Source organism: Lactuca saligna, chromosome 5, assembly GCF_052625555.1.
Source record: "Lactuca saligna cultivar CGN05327 chromosome 5, ASM5262555v1, whole genome shotgun sequence".
NCBI classification, from domain to species: Eukaryota; Viridiplantae; Streptophyta; class Magnoliopsida; order Asterales; family Asteraceae; genus Lactuca; species Lactuca saligna.
The window spans coordinates 302,722,732-302,734,745 of record NC_136421.1 but is presented as its reverse complement, the minus strand read 5'-3'; the positions used below and the strand labels follow the sequence as shown (position 1 = coordinate 302,734,745).

The following is a 12,014-nucleotide window of genomic DNA, read 5'->3' as shown; positions in this document are numbered from 1 at the left end:
TACATCCGGATTAGTCCGAGTAGCTAGCCTATCTAAGTCAATCCTCCAATCAAAAATATGAATAAATGGAGTCATATTTAGAACTTGTTAGTTTTCTTCCTTATGTTTACTTAGCAAGTGACATAAATTAACAAATAACTGTTAGATTGAGATAACTTTTTTACCGATAGATTCGTTTAGTGTAAGACTGTTTAATTTTGGAAATTACAAGTCTATTTGATGTTAGTTTATGAAAGTGTCGACATAACTTGCTAATGTATGTGCAATTTCATGTTTATATTTTTCAGTCATTGTTATCCCGTTAATGGTTTTGGTTATGCATTGTCTGTTTATGCAATTCCTTGATGACTTTGCAAATGGTTAAATTGTTAAAAAAAAAAAATTATATAACTTAATGTTTAGTTAACCTTAGATAATTAGATATGGTATACATTTAAGATATAGATATGGTACCCCTTTAAGAAACTTTTAAGAAACAACCTAGTTAGTTTGTTTATAGACATAATTTAAGAAACTAATAACGTTCTTATAATTAATAAATGATTACATATGTAATTTACATTTATGACATTATTTTACGGGATAACTAGTTTTATAAGTTAGAACTAAACTTTTCGTTAAAAATTAAATGTTTGTCAAATTCATTTGGATATATGTTAAACACTTTGAATAAAATTATTCCACTTAAAAACTCATTGAATTTGATACTTTATTAGTCATATATGAGGATATAAATAATTTTTGAAAATATTTATATTACATTACCGTATATATTATATTTTACCTGAATAGTTGTGTGTTTACACATTCGCCTTTACACCTGCCCTATACATATGTATAGATCATTACTTATAATACCCATAAACAGTCTGTTAGTCACCTATTCAGTTTTTTAATTCCATTAGTGTTTTTTTTTATTATTTCAAAGTCTTTCTTAAGTTCATAGAAGGACATATGCGAAAACATGACCTAATTCGGATATTGTATGCAAACGTTATGAGCGGTTTAAGAAATTCCACCACGATACCACACAGCCCGTGTTGATTTTGCCTTGGTAAACACACGGACCGTGTGTTACCTAATGAGTCAAAAACATCTTTGAGGTCTTCTTTAAGCATTGTACTTTGGTCCCAATCCACCCAAACCTCCCATAACTCTCCCAAATGACTGTAACAAGTCTAAAGTACTTATTTTATGCTCAATTATATCACAAATTCATACATGTCTTAACCACTAATGACTTAATGTTTTCATGAGATTAAGTAAAGAGTGCACTCGCAAAGACATTAATCGTTCGTTTAAGACGTAATTCTTCAACGACTGTATAATTATCTCTAGTTTGCTTTCTTAGAGCTTAATGAAAATCAGTGATCCCTTTAAGATGTTTTTAAACATGTAATATATTATAATTCCAACTCTCTCTGCATAATTTCATTCTTTCTTACATGATTTCAATCACAACAATAGAATTGAAATGCCTAGATTATGATGACTGTGAGCTATAGTAATTGTTTAGTCTATTTTCAACACACTTTATTGTTACATTTCCATAAATATTTGTTAGGGAAAACAGAGGATACTTGTCAAGACTCCGAACAAATCTGATGCATTCGTTAAGTTTCAATGACACTTGTTAGGAAGTAATGTGGATAACAAGCAAAACTATAAACACACAAAGACACAATATTTACGTGGTTCAGTTAACATGACCTACATCCACGAGCAAGATAAGAGTATTCTTTATTTCAGAGTTCTCAAACAGAGGTTACAAGTATAATTCACCAAAGATTCGTCCTACTCACTAAGGATTCAAGATACAAGACACCTCAAATGACTCTGCATGCATCCTTATTTATACTTGAGAGATCATATCTAAAGCCATAATGGACCAAGCCCATTGGCCCATGGGCCCATGAATGGTGACAACCAATCATATTCCTCCATGAAACATATTTTGGAACATTCTTCCATGTCATACAACCCATGAGCATCAGCAACACACATGATAGATCACCTTGTGCCATAGTGGAGCATCATGATGTACAAGTGGTGAATCATGAACACTAATGGCCCAACATCCATCATGGCAGATTGTGATTGGTTGACACCATTCATGGACCTATGGGATAATGGGCTTGACCTATTAGGGTTTTAGGTCTGATCCCTCAAGTATAAATATGGATGCATGCTAAGTCATTTTGTATGTTGAATTCTAGAGTGTTAGGCGAATCTATATGAAAATTGTACCTGTAACCTCTGTTTGAGAGCTCTAAAATAAATAATACTCCCCTCCTGCCTATGAACATAGGTCACATTGACCGAACCACGTAAATATTGTGTCTTGTATGCTTCTAGTTTTTGCTAGTTATCCGCTTTACTTATTAACAGTAATCAAAGGTTTTTTCATAACTTCTATAATTATGGATTTGAAACACAATGAAATACCATTTTTCACTGCTTGACAAGCATACCCTGCACTTATGTAAGCTCTGCACCATGTTTTGGGTTCTGTAGACATTAGGTACTCATGTGCATTAGGGTTTGGACTCTTTAGTGTTTCCATGTTTCTCAAGAATTCACCTTCAACACAACTCATTGATGCATCCTATAACAATTTCTTGAACTCCAATCCTGAGAAAGCTTTCCCAAAACATGCATAAATGTGTCTAGCGCACTGTCTATGCTCCACATGTGGCAAAATAACCTTAACAGATTCAAGCAAACCCTATAAACAAACACATTATGTTAGCATTTTTAATCACATTGAAATAATCAAACTGAAATACACTACTCGTATAAGGGAACTTACTTTATGTTGATCAGAAATGACAACCAAATATGCACTAGTACTAAGGTCAACATCATCCTTCAAAAGCACTAGAAACCATATCCAATTATCCGTGTTTTCCACATCAACAATATCCCAAGCTTTTTGGGAGTACTTGGTTAGTAGCATCTCTACTTATGGATGTGAGTAATTCACTTTTAACCTGACCCTTTAGGAAGCACCCATCCAACCCTATAACCCTCCTACGCCCCATTTTCCGGCAAACACTTAAAGATTTGAAACAAATATAAAACCTATGAAAATAATTCTTCTCATTTGGATTGGTAGTAACACCAACTTTGCATGTAGACCCAAGGTTTGATCTCAATAACTCTCGAGCATAATCTTAAATTCTTGCATAGTGTTCAGTTAATTTACCCTTAATCAGTTCCTTTGCCTATAGTTTTGCCCTTTTAACATGTCTTATAGATACCACACATCTATACTTTTGTTTGCCTATAGTTTTGCCCTTTTAACATTTCCTATATCTTCCTGAGTTTTACTTTAGGTTTATTTGCTATCTCAGTAACATAGTGTCTTCCAATCCATTATGAGGTAACGATAGACCCAAATTTAAACACTGTAGAACAAAGATGCTTATAATTTATTTCTTTAACCTGGAAGGTTCTTTCATTGTACATCTAAGCTACATAAAGTCTAAACAAGCACTTATTTTCTTCATTTCTCTTCCCACATCTTGCAATAATTATTCGATTATCACTATTTTGAAAGTATATCTCATACCCTCCATTTACTGCATTGTTTGTCACACAAAATTTCAGTTGTGCAAATGATTCAAACATACCCCCTAACTTAGGTTCTATCTTATCCCACCTAACGTTTGGATCATGTATTTTGTAGTTGTCCGTCACTACTTCCTCTGCCTCCTCATCATTTTGTAAATCATTACCATGGTATACTCGAGCTTTGACTTCATCAGCCATACTTGAAATTATGATGTTCTCATCACTAAGTAAAATGTTAAGAAATGGATCCTTAGATTTATTAAGCCTTGTTATCGACTCCTGCTTTGGTTCATGATCCATGTAAATCCCGTGCAACTCAAAATCCATCTCATTTAACCTAGAAAATGGCTCGTAAATTCCAACAATTGGGCCGTCGTAACCATCGTCTGAAGAACCCATTTCAAACTCCTGCACAATCGAAACCATTATCAGGAAAAAAAGCAATTAACGAAGGTGATTGCAACTATTTTATCTTGTAAACACCATGATAACACAAATAACCTTATTATATATGATAACACATATAACGTTATTATATAAACATTCTAATTGTATAAAATAAACAAAACATAAATAAATTCAAAGTTAAATCATCAAATTGTATAAATGAAAATTCAACATTATATTTAACGATGATGTCGTCGTAAGGAACGTAACGAATATAAAAACTCAATACGTTGCAAACACGATACAGTTAAAGAGTGGTAATAAAACGAAGTTCATAAATTAGACATTAAAAGGAAATTTAAGATACAATTAAAGAATGGTAATAAAACGAAGTTCTTAAATTAGACATTAAAAGGAAATTTCGTGAATGTTTCTTTCTTTACCAAAAAAGAAAAAAAAAATCGAAACCAATGGTTATAATATATTCCATTTAGATATTTTAGCGATTAGCCATTATCTTCTACTATAATAAATGAAGGTTTTTTTTTTGCCACATGTTCTCTTCTTATTCATTTGGACACGTGACATTTTCTAGATTTTTTAAATTTTCTACTTTCCACTTGTCATTTTATTGTATTTTTCATTTTATTAATTTAAAATTTGACATAATATATATGTAAAGTATTTATTAGAAAATTTTTATATATGTAATGTAATCAATACATTAAAATCTCATTAATTTTAATAATTCAAATTTTTCTATTTTTCTTATAAATTCAAACTTTTCAAATTATTAAAAATTCATATTTATTTTTTTCTAATTAAATCCTGGTAAATATTAACCGAAACCACACCATTTACCCAATTATCAAATTGCCATCGAACGTCATTCGTCAATTGCAAATTTGGGTCCAAATTACTCCCAATTCCTCAAAAGTCATCACTTCACACGCCTTTCACTTTCCTCACAAAATAGTAACAAACAACTGCAAGTCAAGCATTCCATTCATTATTAGTCGTGAGTCGTCGCTTGAAGCTTCATATCAACATGGCCTTTTCTTCTTTGACCCGATTAGCTCCAGTTTTCTCCTACACCCATTTAATCATTCCGCTCTTATCATTAATACATGTTGAAGAAAGCTCCTCCTACTCAAGATCTTGAATTTTACTTTGTAAACTTTTCATCTTTGTCATTTCGTTTCGTTTTAGTTGCTCTAGTTATTAAATTTATGCTAAATTTGATGGAATTCATATGGGTTTTCATTTTGTTGGTAGATGATATTGTTTTGCTTTCCGGCTGTGTCGCTAATTTTGTGGGAATATAGTGATCTTGTCGTTTTGATTTATGTATTCTATGATTAGGGTTTATGATATCTCAATTGTTCGATTATATTATTATAATTCGTTGAAGTATCGAGTAAGGGCACTGCTCCTCTCACGAATTTGAGGTTTAGGCGATGAAGATCGATGATATTTGTTCTTTTTTGCTATCTGTTGTTTTGGAGTGATCGACTTTTCAAAAATTTGTAGTTGACTTTATTATCACTTTACATGACTGAACGACTTTAGAAGAAATCGTGAAGCAAAACTTTTAGGTTAGCATTTACATTTGTACGATTTGTCTTAAATTGGTTACTCTTGTAAACCATCCTGTAATTTAGGATTTTTGCAAAAACACCTTTCAATCAAGAATGAACGATTTTAGACAAAAGTGGTAAGCAGAATATTTTGTTACTATTTACTTTGCGCAATCAAAAGAAAATACACATGCATTAGTTCTGAAAGTCAAAAAGAAAACATCTGAACATATCTTGTTTGTTTTGCTATCTTTCTTTCCAGGTTTGTTTCTTGGGAACCGAGGTTTCCGATTCCTAAACCCACAGGTTTCTTGTACAATGACAACGGAATGGAATCACGTAACAGTAATCAGCGTGTGTCTCTACATTCTTATATCCATCGCCTGCAACAATGCGGTTGAAAGTGACATCAATTGCTTAAAATCCGTTAAAGCATCACTGAGAGATCCCGAAAACCTGTTATCATCATGGGATTTCAGTAACAGCACTGAAGGATTCATTTGCAGATTCACAGGAATCGAATGTTGGCATCCTGATGAAAGCAAAGTCTTAAATATCCATCTTTCTGACATGGGGTTGATTGGTGGCTTCCCGGTTGGACTCAAGAACTGTACCTCAATGACCGGATTAGACCTTTCCAACAACCGCCTAAACGGGCCCCTCCCCACCAACATGACTGATATCGTTCACTTTCTCACAACTCTCGATTTATCATCCAACAATTTATCGGGAGAAATCCCGGTCAGCATTTCAAACATTTCATTTCTTAATGTTCTCAAACTCGATAACAACCGGTTCACGGGTCGGATTCCATATGAATTGGGCGGGCTCAGTCGGATTAAGGAGTTCAATGTTTCAAATAATCTCTTGTCGGGCCCGGTCCCGAATTTTGGTCCGAATATTAAAGCCGACAGCTATGCCGGAAATCTTGATTTATGCGGGGGGCCTTTGCAGCGGTGTGAAGGAGAGCCGAGCAAAACGAGCACCGTTGTGAAATGAATTAGACATAAAAGATACCTTGTATATCAGTAGCATGAAGGCGTGGTACTTCCTGCGTAGGTATTTTTGAGCCTTGATGCATGAGATGATTCGAAGCTTGTGCCGGGTTTGTTACCATAGATGACAAGGGTTTCGTTATTTGGTAAGTGAAGTCGGACGACCCTTTTGTAACACATGATATCGATATGGTGAGGGCTTAACCAATTCATGCCAATGATCATGTCAAAGCTTCCTATTGTAACATACATTAGGTCGATTTGCAAGGAGGGATTGTTTAGGGTTAGGGTGCATCCTATGTATATGTCTTTGGTGCTTTCAGTTTTTCCATTTGCCATTTCTATTGTAAATATTTCATTGAGTGATTGAGGTTTTTGTTTGAGTATGTTTTTAAAATTATGGCTCACGAAACTCTTCTCCGCATCCTTATGCATGCATATGAGTTATCGAGGAGAGACGTACCGGTAACCATAGTGAGGACCTTCATACCTTTCTCATGCCTTATTGTTAAAACTCTTTTAATGCCTGCGACATTCTTGTTCTTTGCCTTTGGGCACTCCCTTTTGAAATGTCCTGTCTCCCCACATCCGTAGCACGCCAGATTCACCCCAGCATTAGTGGTTTGGGTGGTCTGTTGAGTTGACGACTTACAGAATTGAGCGGTATACCCCTTCCTGTTACAGTTGTTGCAATGCATCTCCCAACAAGCTTCCTTGTGATGGAAGTTGCACTTGTTGTATTTTGGTAGATTGCCAGCATATTGTTAGCCGACGCTGGGACAGTAGGGACAGTGGTGGCATGGAGTGCCACAGTTTGTTGTCTTTTGGCAGGCTCTTGAGTCAGTTGGCCCTTTTTCTTGTTCCAGAACTTTCGCTTGTTATCTCCCCTTTTTGGTTGATCAGGTGTGGGAGCCATAATGCCTTGGCAGACTCCTTGGGCGATAAGACTTTGTGCCAAACATTTGGCACTGTCATAGGTGGTTGGGTTAGCAGATGTAGCGTTCCACCTTCTTGGATTCCGAGGTGACCATCCTGGTGCACAAAACTGCCAAGTCGTTAAACCTGGTAGTATAGGCGGTCACATCAGAGCCCGTCATGGTATGGTTCCAAAGCTCTTGCTCTAATTTTTGAATTTGGCTTCTTGGGCAGTACTCCTCCAACATCATGACCTTCAGATCTTCCCAGCTCGTAGAGTTGGCCATGGCGAGAGTTAGGGTTTTAACATGGCCATTATACCAGGATAAGGTTGAGTCAGTGAAAGTACAAGCTGTGTACTTGACTTTACATTCTTCTGGGAATGAGCAGACTTCAAACACATATTTAGTTTTCTCAAACCATCTCGTTAAGGTGATGACACCGCCGTTGCTATGAAAATTCATGGGCTTGTAGTTCATAAAATCCTTGTAGGAGCATACTTGTTGGTGTCCTTGGTTTTCGCCCTGATTGGAACTGTTGGCATTGTTCCCGTTTCCGTGTCCGTCTGTGCCATTAGCGCTAATATGTGCTACGGTGGTAGCCACTGCGGCTTGGAATATAGTTGGGTCCACTTGTGGAGTTGGTGTTGGTGGAACTGGGGTGTTCCGTCAGCACGTCGGTTACTTCTGCATGGTGGCATTCTTCTACCATAAGGACGAGAGATGAAATGATGGTAAGTCATCGATAATAGTTATAAATCAGGTATTTGTTGAAACAAAACATTTCAGCTATATGTTTGTTATGACTTGCCTTTATTGCAACTTGTAAACATTTTAATAAAATAAAAAATATAATTACTATAATAAGTAAACAACTGCATAACAATTTATGAACTTAATAATAATACCCAATGAAATAAAATGCAAACCATTTCATTGATAATGTTTCGTAGTAGTACATAGTTTTGGAAAATTGACCTTCATGGAGATCCTCCTGAAGACAATCGATGATCCTGCATGTCTGATCATGATCTTCATCTAGATGACAAAACCGGGTGGCAGTGACCTCAACGGTGGCACCAACATCTAGGATCTGGTTGGTAGACGCCCTAGCATGCTTGTCAAGGCGTGAGATGTGGCGAATCATGACAGGGAGAGCCCTATCGGCTGAAAAGCCAATGCGGAGGTCGTAGAAATCTCGGCACATATCGTACGGGGAATGATGACCATGCTCGTGGCTTCATCTGTGTAGGTCCTCTGCTTAGCGGGGTGTCGGTCCCTAGAGTGGCACACCTATCAGAAAAATCTCGGGTCTACAGAAGGGATGTATCCTCTTATGAGGAGTTGACATTCATAATGGACCACCTGGATAGTGGTATACTTGAAAACTCGGCTCACGAATAGGATCATGCATGTTGCGAATAACATAACGTAGGTTGCTGACCTCAGAGTCAGCATCGGATTCCTCCTCCATCAGGTCCTCGTCACTGTCCTCATCATCATCTTGACCCTCCTTCGGGTCCTCCTCAGCGGCTGGTGCGTCAGCCTCGACCTGCTCCTCGAGCTCCTCAATCCATCCACCATTCCTATTATTTGGAAAATAAGGGTCTCCTGGTAGGTGAAATCTGACCATATCGACTGTACAAGAATAGAGGTATAAGAGGCATGTAAGGAGTCTAGGTGTATGGTTCTATAGTATCATAAAATTCTCCTATAGTATTTTAAACTTTATGTTTGGTACTAGAGCTCCTTTGTATGGGGTGTTGGTAAGTTTTAGACTTGTCGTTCACCACGACCATTCCCAAGCACACGTTAGTCAAATATTGGATGAATATAGTTGATCGATCTATATCCATCCTAGATCTGATTACGTAACTACCTATGTCTACTCATAGTGTTTAACTTATCTTATTACTTTTTTATTGTTCTTGTTATGACACCGTTCTAGTATGTATGTATGTACTTATACCTTATAAAAATATTATTATATTTTAAAAGTATAATTATATGAAATGTTTTAGTCAGAGAGTTTTAGTCTCATTGTATTTATAGTTGTATATCTTATATGGTGTGATATACTTAGTTCACTATAAACAATGCTCTGATACCAATCTGTCATACCCCCAAACTAGGATGTCGGAAACATCTGAGGGTGGATGACTTTCATGAACAATATCACAACATAATGTACAATAGTGATCAAAGCAAACACAACCATCATAAATATAATTGAGAATGTTACATTGTTTCCAAGTATTGTATGTTTCAAACCAATTACATTATGATGACAATAATAAATAGTATGACGTTGTAACGTCCCATCCTTAAAAGCCTTGTGGTTACATGTTTAACGGTTTCTTGAGAATACAATTAGTTTTGAAAAGTGTCAACAATTAAGTTAGTGATTTCATAAGAGTTTTGTATGTGAAAAATCTGTAACCTTTTCCTTGTAAAATGATAGAGTACGTTTCCAGAAAATTCAATATTTTCTTAAAAATGAGTTGTAATCTTAGAAACCCTAAGACCAAAAATGTATAAGTATTTTTATACTTAATATAGTATCATGTAGTATTATTCTTATATAAAACCATTTAAACGTATATTACCTCGTAAACCAAGTGTATTGTTGATTCCGTATATGAGTTATTACAACCATGCTAAAACCGAAGTTGGACCGCTACAACGTTCTTCAGGTGTCAAAATGTTAGACATCTGTCACCCTAGACTTGTCGGTCTAGCTGTAGCTAGCAGCTTAAGTGCGAGATTGTCAGTCCCGTATAGATCTATACACAAGTGTCACACTCTCTTACTAAGATTCTGGTTATAATTCTGGACTTTAGTGTGTACTCTGGTAGGTACGATGAAGACTTTGTCTCATATAATTGTTTCAACAAGTTTACGTATAGTGTAATGAAAACCCTTGTAAGTGTAAAATCACTTTTCCATAGTATTTACATAGTGCAAAAAAAAATTATACTTTTATATAATTATTCGTCTTGTCCCAAAACGATAAAATAGTGTTAATGACTCATAAACTATACCTATTATAGTTTAATATAAATGTTTTGTTGTGACAATGTATACTCACATATATACAAGTCAACATGTTTAGATGTTCATAAATAATATATAATTCACATCTAACACAAGTATATGAACATTTAATATGACGCAATCAATTTTCTAGTTTTTGGCATTTTTATGTCACCAAAAGATAAATATCGAGTTATAAACTTGGTAAATTTTATTTTTACCTTTTTGTGGAGATTAAATCAAGTTATCCTTATATGTTTAAAACAACATATTTTAGGGCAAATCTCATAAAAATTGTACCATAACCTAGTCACGACCATTTTTGCCAGAAAGCCCTAATTATACATAAAAATGGTGGGGTTTGGGGTTTTCTTTTTGTAAAACCAAATCATTGGTATTTATAACTAGTTTCATAAGATATGCCCAAAATGACATATTTTGGTTTATATCCCACAAAATGATGTGATAACTTGGTTATAATCATTTTTGCTAGAAAAGTAATATTATGTTCATAAAAACCATATTTTATATAGTTTTGTTTTTGTGACTTTTTCTCCAGAACATATAGCATATTTATACTTATTTTTTATAGATTTGCATTTTAAACCACATATCACACATAAATGCCCATAATACGAGGTAATAACATTATTTCATGTAAATAATACTTTTACACAACTTAAAGACAAAACATGTATAACAACTTGTATTATTACATAAGTTTACTTGTATTCCCTCCTAAAACTTGGATAAAAACGAAAATGAGGGGTGTGAACTCACATTGAGTGTATTTCTTGGTGGATAAAGAGGTGAAGATGAAGGTTTTAAAGCTAAGAACACTTGAAGTCACTTAAAGAACACTTGAAGATTGAATTACCTTATGGATATTAACACATATTAATGTGTGTAATTTTAACAAAACTAACATATATGTGTGTAGAATCACTAGATTTGTAAGGAAAAAATTACCAAAAGATCAAGAACCAACTTATGAGGATTAAATCTTGAGAAGAAGAGACCTTGTTCTTGAGGATGGAGATGAAAAAGGAAGAAGATGAAGAATATGTGTGTGTGTGTGGGGGGGGGGGGAGGTAGGGGTTAACTTTTATTAAAATATTATTTCTTTAATAAAGATGTTATCACCATATAAGACAAGGAGTGTTTTTTTTTATAAAGAATGTGTACTTTTTATAAAAGTTTGTGATTTTATAAAAAGTATGGTAAAAATGATGTATATTTACTTATTTGAATAATTTAAATTCAAACTATTATAAAAATTACTGACATAAAAAATAATAACACTTTACATGAGAGTTAGGATAATTCCTAATTCTTTTCGTTAACGTTTGAGTGTTTAAGCCGGGTATAGAATTTGTTACATTTGTTGACGAATTTACCAAAAAAATTTATATGTAACCTTTGTTATGAATATGTCATGTAGTATAAGGTTTATGAACTCCACTACATTGTGTTATGAATATTATTTATACCCAAATAATATATAATTGAATTATCGAATTTTTACGTTACTAACC

At 34.5% G+C, this 12,014-nt stretch overlaps 1 long non-coding RNA gene across 1 annotated transcript; it reads left to right on the top strand.

Moving 5' to 3' along the window:
• Positions 1–4,846: 4,846 nt before the first annotated feature.
• On the top strand, positions 4,847–6,929 carry LOC145048419 (uncharacterized). The gene is made up of 2 exons (XR_013682864.1): positions 4,847–5,132; positions 5,800–6,929. It is a non-coding gene; the product is annotated as an uncharacterized LOC145048419 (long non-coding RNA).
• Positions 6,930–12,014: the final 5,085 nt, after the last annotated feature.